Below are 14,004 nucleotides of genomic sequence, written 5' to 3'. Positions count from 1 at the left end.
AATGTTACTCTGACCCATCCGAGTTACTTCTGAGAGGACTTTTATGTTTTTATAAGGTGATGTGGAAAAGTTTCTTTGACTGTGTTTTATTTAACAATGGATAGTAGCATTGTGGCAAAAGGAATACAAATAAAAACACATACATTCATATCAGTGAAGAATTGTCAGCTGTTTCCCTTCTCAGAAAGTAAACTGCAAGATTCTTCACTAATTACATAGACAACACTTAGAAAAGAACATCTCAAGGAAATAAAACAGTGTTGATTACTTTAAACACATGCAACAGCTTCCAGCTACTCATGAGATGGTAACTCACTCCCACCTGCACCAAGAGTTCACATCAACTTTGCTCTTTTTTGGCACTTACTCAGAATCTTTAAAATTAAATTAAATTTTTTTCATACTTTATTTTTTTTCATTTGCCCTTTACTGTACTTCTGCCCAAACACAAGCAATTCAAAACATATGAAAAAAATCAAGGTTTGAAAATTAAGATCTAAATAACAAATTTCTAGATTCAAGAGTATTTCTTTAGAAAAGCCTTAGTCCTATTACTGCAGGCTGGACTAGATGAACTCCAGAAGGTCCCTTCTGACCTGAATTATTCTACAAATCTCTTTGTATCATTAGAAGATGAAGCAAGAGTACAGTTCACCTCTTCAATCTCTGTTTCGCCTTGACAACTCTACAGTCCTCCATGGAATTGTTGTGATTTTACTTTCACCTACTTTTTCAGCTTAGAGCTGCTACTATGCCCACAAAAAACTGTTTTACACCTGTCAGAAGAGAGGCCTCTAGTGTACAGACAAGAAACAATTTTTTTTTCTGTGCCTTATTTAGGATCTATTTCTCAGCCCTCTTTACACCTGCATAGACTACTCATTTTTTCTTGGAGTTTACTAAGTATTTTTATCCACGTCCACTAATTTTTAAAGAGTGTCAGGCAAAATTTACCAAACTCAGTAAACAGCACTGTGTTGGTTGCAATCATACAAACAGCTGTGCTCAGAAAAAAACTGCGATGGTCTCTCAGTTCCCACTGAAATCAATGTGATGCTGCATGTAAACTCCCTTGCAAGGTATGAATGAAGATTTACTGATGGACCTGATTGTATAGTGGTCTGAATACACATATGCATTCTTCCACATTAAAATCACCAGACTGCCTCAACTCACATTAATATAATTTCCATTAACATAAAACATTCTTTTCATCTAGATTTTCATTTCTCCTGTTGTTCTGCTCCCTTCTCAACTCAACTCTGACTCAGAGACAGATTAGAAATCAGATCAGCTTAGAATTTGCAACAGTCTCTTTGGACTAAAAAGAAAAGGTAGACAGAATGGATGGGAAAAAAAAATACTGATGACAGTCAGTCCCAATGTGCTCTATTTTATCACAGTAAGAACAAGCAGTATCTGAAGTATACAGTGCTCTTCTTCCCACAGTACGTTTCTACCACCATTCCTGGAGCTCTGACTTTGCAGGGCCATCTGAGAATACAAATATCTAGAACATATATGTTGAAGACTGAACCTCTTAATCTTGAATAAATATTTCCATTAAAGTCACCGAGTTAAATAATCACCTGGTTTATTCTGTGTAGCTGGGTAAAATGTTTACTATGACAATTCCAGCTCTGACTGCTGCAGGAGGAAATCCTCACACAGCTCCGTGTGCTAAAATAATACCCTAAAGTAGTAGCAGCATGATTGGATTTCTACATGCATCTAAGGTCACCCAGGTCTTCTGTCTAGTCTGTTGATCCCTCTGCCACCCAGACACCTGCACCGCATGGGCTCCCCGCACAGGAAGGCTGGAGCGACCTTCTAACAATGTGCTCATGTGGAATTTGGGAGTGCAACATCCTGAAGTAAACAGATCAAACCCATCAAGCCACAAACTTCCTGACATTCTCCAGAATCGGCAGGGTTTTTTTCTCCAGAGCACGGCGGTTTTGGTATTAATTTGAACAGGGAGGAAAGCTGGAGTCTGCTTCGCAGAAACATCTAGTCAAATAAATACGTCATTAAGCTAACTAGCTACAGGATTGTCTAGCAGATGGATGACATCTTGGTTGCTAGTGGAACACTTTTCTATAGCCTTGTTTGAGGCAGACACATATGGCTCTCCCAAGCATTGATGCAAGCTCCCAGATGGACTAGATCATTGCTGACACCTTATTATAAACCCTAGAGATGAAAGAAGGGAGCACAATTTTTGAATCACAACACAGGACTCTGAAATATTCAGACTTTCTAAAAATCAAGTTTACAACAGAGTATCTTAACTTCTTTGTGTTGAAAGAAGCTCCTTCTAACCAGGAACAGAAAATAGGGGAAAATGCTCTATCAAGGAGCCTTGAGGAAACTTAAACACCAAAAGATCCTTAATGTACATGTATATCACAACTCCATATATGGAGTTACAACTATTACAACTCTGAGGATGCAAAAAATTATCTGCTGTGCAGCTGTTACTGACACCAAAGAGCTTCCATCTGGAATTTCTTGATTGGGGTGGAAGGGGAAAGGAAAGAAAAGGAAGCCATTTAGACATTACAGATGCATGACATCTCTGAAATGTCTGTATCCTAAAGGACTACCAAGTGAGAGAGAAGTCTAGCTAGAGGAGCAACAGGAAAACAAGCAGAAATATGTGGGAGATAACAGAACCAGTTACATACAGCATTTGTTTTTTGGTAGGTGTCAGGAACATCTGAGAACACCTCAAGTACACAAAGTGACTGTGGCGTATTTTACGCACCAAGATCAGTAACAGGAAAAAAAAATATTCTTTTGACATTTTTACTCTGTGAAACCAGACTATCCGTAGCATCCAGTTAGAATTTTACTCTTCTCCTTCATCCAAAAGTAAGACTCAAGATATCACAAAGATCACTTATTACATATTTTCTCCTGTGTCTAATATCTCCTATACCATGTAAAGCAAGACAGTTAGATCTTTCAGACTATTGTAACTCTGTGACAGAACTTTTCAATTTCAAAAACAAGGCATCTCACTGACCCTGGGAATATGTTAGGAATTCTGTACATTCATGAGTCAGGGAGAAGCTTAAGTGGCTAAAATTTATCTGCCTCTACTGCAGTGGCCATAAACTTAACAAGTATGCAAACATCTTGGAAGCATCAGCTAAATGTACAACAGCTAATATAACTCATTTGTCTCTTCATTTTCCGAAGGGACAACAGTGCTATCAGTACCCTCCAACCATACAATAATTTCAATGTATTGAAATCAGAGTTCTCACAAGTTTTCATTCACAGCTTTTAGTGTGGCTTTTATCTTCTTGACCGATTGAAAGTTCAGAAGGTTTTTCTTACAGGGAGAATGCAACAGTAACAATGCTTGAATCACCTTATAAAATAGAATGTTTATAAATAAAGAGAAAAGGGTATCCTTCTCCTCTTTAGAGCAATAATATAATCTCTACCTCCATCACATCATGGACCTCAACAGGAACGTCCAGGAAAAGTCTCAAGTTTTTAAGGGTCACTAACAAAATGGCGTAGGTAGAACAGAATTTCCAGCTATGTACACTGCATCTGCAACTACTTCAACTGGACAGTTTCTCTTCTCTGCAATACAACTGTCCTTCTGGGAGACAAGTTCAGCTGGACAAAACCAGAAAAAAGATAACTATCTCCCTTCTTTCTCAGAACCCTGAAGAATATATGCTTCACCATTCATTTTAAGCTGTTAGAATATAAAAGCTTCAGGATATTCTTTCCTTTATGTAAGTCTTCCTATGGAAGACATAAAAAAGAGCAACTTGCAAACCTCAGAGGTCAGGGCTGACATAACAAAGGGTAAATTAAAGCCTTTAGGCAACAGAGGCTTTGGTTCTCCTGAGGTACTCCTTCAGATGAACTCCAGATTGAAAAGAAAGGGGAAGAGAGATATTAATTGGCATCTATGAAATGAAACGCAGCTCAGACTAGAACTAGCTAGTTTCTGGGCTGCAAGATACTTTCCAATATTATTAATTTGTCTCAAAGCAGACAAACGCCAAAAATCTCCTGATTTCCTACCAACTGAAGGCTCCAGTTTTACAACTGTCAAATAGAACAGAATCTTTTCTTAGTTTTACTCTTTAGAGGACTGACAGTTTCAGTATGTAGATACAGGGGACCACTGCAGGTCCCCAAATCGGAGGTGGGTCCACAGAGATTTCTTCAGTCATTGACTTTGCAGCAGACTTCTCATGCAGGCTGTCCAAGGAAGCCACATGTTCCTACAAACAGTGTTCCTGGTCACAAAGTGGGATCCTTGGCAGTTAGCTCCATGCCAAGGACCCTGAAAACACCAGGCCTCTGGCCAAAACACAGTTCACCAGGAATCAAAGAGAGGTTGTGTCTTATTTTGATTTTAGCAAAAGTCTGTCAAATCTAAAATATTTGCAATGAAACATCTCAAGTTCAATGAACTGCCATTTTCTGTCTAAATTACGTTCACTTGAAAGTTTGCAATTAGCTCCATCTAAGATGCCTCTTAATAGCAGCGTCATGAAAACTGATCAATAACAAGCGACACGGAGGAAAGTTGAGATAAATCAAGTACAGTGTAAAACGCTGAAGTTAAAGCACGGTAAACATCCATGTCAAGAGGCTCTCATTCATACACAGGTGGTTTTAGATCACTGTAATTTAACTTACACTCTGAATGATGTTCTTGTTCAGATGTAAAATGACCTTTGATTGATTCAAGCTAAATACATAAGGCTGTTCTATATTCAACACAGCATTCACACACAAGTTTAACATACTTCAACATATACATCTTGACTTGACACTTCAAGTGATTTGCTTTGGTGTCTCCATGTAGACATGATTAAAGGCTTTTATCTCCAACCCCTAACAATACCCAGGGGAAAACAGGGAATGGGAAAAGGCAGAATCTGTTACTGGTTGCATATTCAACTGAAGAGAGAACTCATCGTTTCAAAAGACACTTTCAGAGTATCTTACACATCTAACTCCCACTCGACAACCCATAGAGGGCCTCTTTTTCCTCTCTTTTAATTCCTCTTGGTTTGCTATGTTTTTAGGTAATTTCAAACAAAATTAGAAAGAATCATGAACCAAATGCTTCTTAACTCATTATTGGGTATTATCAGCACTAACACACATCAGCACTGTGATACTTCTTTCTTGAACTTCACCTACTTGCCCAGCCACCACCTATGAAAAAAGAGAGACCAATCTACACAGATTATTGAGCTTTCTGCTGTAGAAACTTTACATTAGTCCAATCATTTTCATCAAAAGGCTGTTAAGATCATTAGAACAGAACCGTGATTTTCATCTACGGCTGTGAGTTAGAATCCTCATCTCTGTACCCACTGCAGGTGACTCCCTCTTACAGCTAAAGAGATGTTTATCTCCCTAATCCTTAGTACATTAATCCCTACATTAAAAAGTGATACCACCGTTGTTACCAATCTAATAAGGCACTGTAAGAATAAAGATATTTGTAAAATGCTTTGATGGGAAAGCTTTGCCATAAGGTGCTAAGTAGAGCAGGTCAGATAAAGCACACATTTGACAAACATTGGCAGTATTTCTGTTCATCAACAGATGGTAGCTTTTTAAAAAATTTTTTATTATTAAAAGCTATGTGAAATTAGGCACCAAACAGTACCTGTATTGAACATTATGCAAGCTGCTTTGATTGGATAGATGGATCACACATTAGGCTTCCCAATTAAACAAGGATAGCTCATAATTTAAGACATTTTAAGTGAAAATTGGGTACTTGCAAAGAGTTATTCTCAAATGTGCTGCTTCTAAAAACCTGCTAGGAGGGTTATTAAAACAGTAAGAGGAATGTGAAAGGGTCACAAACACAGAAAACATCCGTGTTGGAATTATTCATAGAACCCCCTTCCTCTCCACTTCCGCTACCCATACAAGTTCGGTGAGGAATTATAGTCAACACAAATCTTTTGTAAAACAAAACATCTACACATGAACTGCACTGGCCAACAGAGGTTATTAGTCACCCCAAGTCTAGCTTTTATATGACCAGGTGCGCTCTTCTAATTTAGGAGTACTGTATCTTATGCGCACATGTTTTTGCAAATGTTCAATCTAATTTTGCCTAACACACTAGGTAAGCAAAACCTATGAAAGCAGTCATCCATTAAGGTGAAATTATAAGAGAAGAACACACACCACCTTGGTATTTCACAGAAGGCGCCAGTTCAACAGCTAGGGAGATTAAGTTGGGTTATTTCTAAGTGTTCCTCACATCTCTCCCACACCTTCTGCTATGCTCCTCAGCTCTGACCCATAGGGCAGAAGCCAGGCAACTTACTTTTGTCTTATGAAAATCCCAAGCAAACCATGGCAAAAGTCCAGTTGAAATTCTATATAATACAGGCCAAAATACGCTCTACAAAATAGCATAATTTGACTCAATAACTAATGGTTAAGCAAAAATTATATAATGGTTAAGTAATACCATTTACGCCCAATAGTTTAAGAAACACTGCTACATCTAGGCAATTACATATAGTTCATCCCTACCAGATATAGGACTAACAAATTCATATTAATTCTTGCTTCATGTGTCATTAACACCTAATGGAATGTTTGAAGGTGTTTACAAGTCCAAAGTAATAATGGATCACTCTTAATTAACACACTGTAAAAATCTCATGAAAGTCTCAGTGGAAGAGGAGGTTGTTAAAAGAGATTGCTTCATATCTCAGTCACAGACTGCCCCCTCCTTTCCCTCTATGAAATGGAGAACAAGTAGGTTACAGGTGTGAAAAACCAAAATAATAGGCTTAGTTACACAACATAAAGAGGTAATTAAAAAAGAATCACACACCTTCCTTTCAAGAATCTTTGAAATCAAGAAGAGTCAAAGTTGTGTTTAAAAAATAGAGTACTGTTTGAAGATGCTTGCAAGTCCTGGATGCTGAAAATTAAAGACAAAGCACAGTAGCCTCATACCGGCATACACCAGATCATACTAGGCAGATGAGTCAGCTCTTATTTTCAAATTCTGAGTAAAAAACAGGGTTTATCCAGAAGAAAACATGGTTTTCCAGTCTTCTAGAATCTCTTCCACATTGAGAGATTTTACTTTATTAAGCATTAACATTCATTCTAACAGACACTCTAACAGAATTTAGTACTGTCCTCTAAAATCACAACTTAGATACATTCAGTGATCAAAGATTTTGACAGAAACTCAATATATTTATCATCCAAATTTACAACATTCACAAAAGCACATCTTCCCTAAAAGTCAGTATATCTTTTACAGCCAACTTCAGAATGTTGGAACAAAATGAAATACTGAATACAAAAAGAATGGAAATCTCCAAACTCATCTTTCACAGGCAATAGCAAGTTCAATATTGTGACTACATTTTTTCAGAAAGTGATTTATTATCAGTTTTCAACAAAAAGGGTACCAGGGTTTTTGGCATGGAAGAGATCAAGAGCACTAGGAGAAGGAAACACAATGAAATTCCTACAGACACTTCATCAACCCACTCCATTCTCATGTGCAGCATTTGAGCAGTGCATCTTTTCTAGGAGATACTGTCCTGCGTTTTAGAACTAATCCTAAACACATGCTAGTTTAAAAACATGGGTACAATGTCCACCACTCTCACCACTTTTTTCCGTATCCTACAGACAGCTACGAGTCAGCGTCAACAGATAAAACTTCGCAAAGACCCCCATACAACTGTCAAAACACACGTCCTTTTTCCCGCTGCAACCAGCATTAAAGTCCAATTACTTTAGTATTTTCATTTATCATCTCATCTTAGTGAGACCAAACAGAAGCATCTGGATTACAGTTTAGTCCTACCCAAAAGTACACATCAAGTAGGTGCCACTATTCTAGTGAGTAAAATTCCTCTGAAGAGGAATAGTTCTCCAAAAGTGTAAAATACACAACTAAAACTTATACTGAAAAGCAAGTAACAAGCACACACGTTTCCGAATTCAGACATGTGCAAAAAACTCCTATTAGAATTATTCTGGATTAAAAAACAAAATCAGTCATGCCTTTCAACCAAATGTCTATTTATACATTTGTCTATATAGGAGTAATGATTTTTTGACTGTGTAGGGAAGAAACTAAAGCCTGGCAAAAATGCTGAAAATGTTCGTGCTTTAAATGTCTGAAATAATGTTCACTTCAGAATATAACTAAGTTTGCCTAATCACTTTCAACCTTTAAGACTAAACATTTGAGTCAACACAAAACAATATATTCTGTTTCTAATGGCACTCTAATGGAAGAATGCCTCAGCCTGGTGCATGACTAATTTAAGCTGCCTAGCCATCAGAAAGTCTGTTATACCTACAATTCTACTTCACATCTAGCAAAACCTAAGCACAGTGGCATCAGGCAGAGCCACACACCACAGGTGTATGCTGAGCATAAGTGTTCTAGCAGCAGTAGTTTGTTTATCCCTGCCATGTAACTTTAACAGTCCTTCTGTGTGGACACTGGCATTCAGTGACTTCCATTGTCCCCTAAATTGTTGAACAACATTTTCAAATGCTTTTCAGTTTTATCAGATAATAAAACATTAAATCACTATCATTTCCCATCCTCTTTTGGTGCTCTACTCAAAAAACAACCTCCGTAACTCATAAATTACTTTCATAATAAAACTGTATTTCGATGAGAACACTGCTACCTCAATTTGGAGCATCCAGACTCCTGCACCCAATGAGCTTTCGAAATTCAGTGGTAAGGATTTCTGATCAGTTTCTCTGCAAAATGCAGACATTAAAAATAAATTATGGGTGTGGATGTGTCGCCTTCCCAGCCCTCTCCCCACCACATGCACTTCCACCCCCAGCTTCTTTGCTGGTTTTCATGCAGATTTGTGCCAGACATTCAGCACCCTCATTAAGTGGTGTCTGGCAACCTGCCTAAGTTTTAGTGGGTTCTGGGAATGCCAATATATTAACCAGAGGACTTTTTGCATACCCTAGAGAGATTTTATTCTAGAAAAGTCAACCATTTGGCACAAAGAAAACTTACTTCAAAGCTAAAAAAGCTCTCCATTGGCAATAAGAAGAGAAATTGCATTTAGATTCTTCTTAATCTCTGTCTCCTATCTGAAAGAAAAGTTTGATGTAGAGCAAGATCACCCAAACACAGTTTAAAAGGTCAGAGTGCTGTCTGTAGTAGGATTTTAGAGAAAAGAAAGGCAGATATGAACGACACGGACACAGCACATCAAGAAAATGATTAATTTTCATTCCCTTGTCTCTTGTGACCAAAATAATCTTAATCATGAAGATTAAATTTACCCATTATTATGCTGAGTGATAACAAATGGTGATACGGGTACTCGCAAATTTTTGTTGTTTAACCAAACAATAAGAAAAAGTGTTTAGTAAAATGCATCTACATTTAACATATTCCAAATATGCTAAATCAAGGCATACGCTACTGAAATGCATATATTAAATAAATATAGATGATGAATACAGAGACATTTTGCCAGCATGAAACACAGAACACACTGTAATGTTGCGATCCCTCTTACCCACCTGCAAGCATTCTTTCTACTGCAGTCCCCTTGCAGTTACTATTACTCAGTCTCAGAAACAAGCAAATAAAATTCCTCTCTAAAATAACTTAAATTTCTCTTTCAAATACAAGATTCAGAAGAACACAATGGAAAAAAAGGCCAACAGCTTTCCTTCACTGGAATATTCCACCGGTGCAGCACACAGAAAAAGTTAAAGTACACTGGACAAATGTGCCATTATTCCATTCTGAGACCGTTTCTGCAGACTTACATACCTACAAAATCCCATTCATTTCAAGAAGCTATGCGGGTAATCTGCTATCATTTGGATATCACTATCCATTATTATTAGAAATCACTTCAAACTGACAGCTACTTCAAACTCATCATCTTGGTTTGCGCAAAAAATCGCTGACTTCCTGACAGCAGCTCCAAAATGTCACAATGTCTTTATAATGACCAATTAGCACCAGAGATTTACCAAGAATTAATTAAAACCAATTCAATTCAAATGTTTAGAGTACATATTAGAAGTCTGGCAAAAATAAGATTATGTTTGGTGGGGAAGAAATTTTTAGCTATCTAGGCTGCTTTTGCTTAGATATCAACCTTCTAGGCAAGACGGCTATTCTTAAAAATAGCTGTCAACTGAGAAAAGAAAATGTATATGTATGAATCATTTCACTACAGGGTTGGATTCCCAGCAACTGATGCACCACTGTTCTGGCATCGGTGTCTTTAACGAGCAGCTGATACTAGCTTGGTGCCATTGAAGAATTTCACGGTTACCACAGAACCAATCTGCAGAAAAATTCATCTCTAAACTCCTAGAAGTATTTGTATTCTGTAACTCGCAATTCACTTGCAAGGAGCTGTTTTAAACTTTTAGAAACCAGACAGAAAAACACTTTTCCGAGACCACTCACAAGTTAAATGCAACAACCATGTCTGCTGATGCAAGAGTTGTTGGGCAGGCATGCACTTTTTAACACTTCATTTCTCTTAGAGATTACACTGAGGTAAATTACTTTTAAGATACCTCTCTATTATTTCAATAATCATTTACTTCCTTCTGGCACATCACATCCAGAAAGTATTCCAAATTATTTTAGACAGTGTCACTGAAATGCAACTAGTTCTTGGTGGAAGGGCAGCAGACACTAGACAGAGTACTGCAGGACAGCTGTGAAAAAGAGAACTAAATTTTGGTCAAGAAAATCAGAAAGAAAACTTTTCTCCCCTACCCTCCCCCAAAAGACATGGTACCTTCAGTGCACAGGAAACTAACAACTCACCTTTTCAAGTCTCACATTAAAAGTGAAAACAGCATTTTATCTACTTAAAAATAACAAAGGAACAGGTTAGTTCTAAATTCTTAGGTTACTTACTGTTCAACAGTTTTAATCTTACCAAACTTAATACAACTGTACTGCACTCTTGAATCCCAATTTCTTTCTACTTCCACAAGTTTTCTTATAACAAGTCTAAGATGCTGAAGACTGAATTCATCACTCAAATGCTGCCTAGTGCCTGTAATGTTTCAATTAACACAAACCAATGGTCTGAAATATACTGTCCCACATTGTTAACTCATTCTGCATTACACATTTATCATCATTTAGGCCTGCACAGTATCTGAATTTACTGAAGAATACTGATGTGCCTTATGTGTACGCAACAACGATCTTCACATACCTGAGTTGGAATTAAATATGCTGCTATAAACACAGATTATGTAAAAAGATGTATTTTTACTTCTAGACGTAACTGCATACAGTTGACGCATTCCAGTTTAAGTTCTCCTCATGCTGGTTGCTTTATGTATCACAGTAACTTAATACCTGGTGCTAAAACACCAGTACAGATATAGATGTTCAGAGTACCATCGCTGTTTCAGCTAATATGGACAAGGGGATGTTGATTAGACTGCTTCCCAAAAGTGCACTGGCCTTCCAGCAAAACTTCCCCTTTTATTTACAGCCACGAAGCCATAATATTTATATTCTCATTAGTGGAACCATACACGTGTGTACCACACGCACGTTATTCAATTCTACTCAACAGTGCATCATATGTTAAACAACTCCGGACTGTTGCAAAGAGTAGATTTCCCAAAATATTATCCTAGAAATGAAATTGGACAGCAGAATAAAAGTTTCTTCTAACCAACATACTCAGAGGTTGAAGAATGAAAACCAAAAGATGCTTTCCAGAAAGGAACATTATTGTATTTACGCAGCATCTAAGTTCTTACCTCATCTATGCCTACCAGTAATTGCCTCTCGGGCTTTCTTACCGGCAAAAAACTCTCCCTTTTTGGCTAGCCTCAGTTGTATGATGCTGCGTGCATTTCTCTCTTCACGTTACATGGTGCACCTTTCCAGTCCACAAACATTTTAACGCAGGAGTTTTTTGTAAGAACAGACAAACCTCTTAAAGAGTTTTCCTTCCTGACAAGAAGGTGCCTATGGTCTAGATCAATAAACTTTTATAACACCAAACACTATTTCTAAGTGCCATATAAGGTTATTCACCAGATTTCTGTTCTCTTGCACTGCCATCATCTGCTATTCAGAAAGGTTCTGAACAATAAAGAAGAAAGCCCCACTAAAACCTTTATCATTTTAGGTGCTCCGTTAAGATCTCCTAACAAAACAGAAGTCGCTTTTGCGTTTTGCCTGTTTCCTGTTTATTCTTAGTGAACTTAAACCTACACACAAAGGTGTGTTTGTGACTTCAGCAAGCATGGAATCATAACCTATCCACCTACAGGATGGAAAACCTGGCACGCCAGTCAGGAACCTGGGATGCACATAGTGCATGCAAACAATGCAGGCAGGCATCAGATACAGACAGGGAAAGACACACTTCTGCTAATAAAGTTTTTTTTTAGGAAAAAAAAAAAAGGTCCCTCATTAAATATAGGTCACTCGTGCGTGAGCCCGGCGGCTACATTGCGGCTGCTTTTCCTCGCTGTAAAAGTTGCCCGTTTGGCCGCGGGCGCACGCCGCTGCACAGACACTCCGCGGGGACCGTGTCCCGTGGGGACCGCGTCCCGTGGGGCCGGGCAGCGCACGGCTGCGGGGCCGCTCCCCCAGCACTGCCCGCCGAGGGGTGGGACATCAGTCCCGAGGTGAGCGCCCAGACGGGGCCGGACGGATTTAACTCCGGAGCAGCCGGAGAGGACGTGCCGCCCGCTCCGTGCTCCCCAGCGCCCTGCCCGCCGCCGCCTCCCCCCGCGGAGCCCCGGGGTCTCCCCTCCGCGCCGCCGGACCGGCTTCTCCCCCGGCCGCGCGGAGGCGGCGGGGCTCCCCGGCGCCCAGGCCGCCCCCCCGGTAACGGCGCTACCTGTCACCGCTGCCCCTCGCGCCGGCCCACGGCCGCCCGACACTCCCTCAGGCAACACCCGCCGTGGCACCGGGGGGGTTTGGGGAGCGGGGGGGCGCGGAGGGACGCGCTCAGCCCGACTCCGGCAGCGGCTCGGGGGGGACCGGGGGACACACACACACACCCCCCCCCGCCATGGGAGGGAGGGCGGACGGGCAGCCGCCGCCGCCGGCTCGTCCCTCGCGCGCTTCCAGACCTTCAACTCGGGCCTCCCCGCACTTTCCCCGGCACTTTCCGCCGCGGCGACACCCGCCCGTTCCCGGCGCAGTCCCGGTCCCCGTGGCCGCCGCGGCGGGCAGCCGGCCGCTCGCACTCACCTCCCCCCGGCCCCCGCCGCTCGCCCCCGCGCCGGGCTGGCCTCCTCCGGAGCGGACGGGGCGCCTCGCCGCCTCCCCCTGCCTGTCTCCGGCAGCCTCTCTCCCTGCGCTGAGGCTGTGCCTGCCTCCAACTCATCCCCAGCCGCCTCCTCCTCCTCCTCCTCCTCCTCCTCCCCCCGCCCTGCCCGCTCCGCTGGCTGCCGCCTGTCTGCAGCGAGTCTGGCTCTGGCGGACGGGCGCGGGGGCCGCCGCCGCCGCCGGCGGGGGGGGGGAGGCGGGGGGAGCGGGGGGAGGGGCGGCGGCGCTCCCTCCCCGCCCCTCCGCGCGCTGCCCGGCCCCGCAGCCCACACTGACACCTGCCGGGCGGCTGGGCGCGGCGGCACCGGCACCCCGCCGGCCACCGGGGGGGAGGAAAGCACGGGGGGGGGAACGGCTCCTCGGGGCAGCCGCTCCTGGGGGAAAGGCCGGCTTGGGCCTGGCGGTGCTGCGCCGGGTCGCAGCAGGGCCCCGGCGGCGGGAGGTGGGGGCAGGGGTGGAGGGGAACGTGAGGGGAGGAGGCGGCAGCCCCCGACCCGCCTCTGGGGCCCGGCCGCGGCCCCCACCGGGGCAACCCCCCCGGCCACACGGGTAAGCGGGCAGCAAGCGGCCGGGAGGCAGTCCCTGCCTCCGCACCGCCGTTAAGGACGTAAGGGAGTGTAAAAAAAAAAAAAAAAAAAAAGTACACTTTGTCCCATGCAGAATGAGAAATTTTTTCTCATTTC

General features: G+C 41.9%; 1 protein-coding gene across 1 annotated transcript in view; it reads right to left on the bottom strand.

Moving 5' to 3' along the window:
- LDLRAD4 (low density lipoprotein receptor class A domain containing 4) overlaps positions 1-13,264 on the bottom strand; it is a 294,715-nt gene extending 281,451 nt beyond the window's left edge. Inside the window, exon 1 of the mRNA XM_074822547.1 lies at positions 13,244-13,264. The gene's annotated coding sequence lies outside the window, so the exon portion shown is untranslated. The remainder of the gene's footprint in view (positions 1-13,243) is intronic.
- Between the last annotated feature and the right edge of the window lie 740 nt (positions 13,265-14,004).

Source organism: Strix aluco, chromosome 1 (assembly GCF_031877795.1).
Source record: "Strix aluco isolate bStrAlu1 chromosome 1, bStrAlu1.hap1, whole genome shotgun sequence".
In the NCBI taxonomy this organism is placed as follows: domain Eukaryota; kingdom Metazoa; phylum Chordata; class Aves; order Strigiformes; family Strigidae; genus Strix; species Strix aluco.
This window is presented reverse-complemented; position numbering and strand designations above follow the sequence as displayed.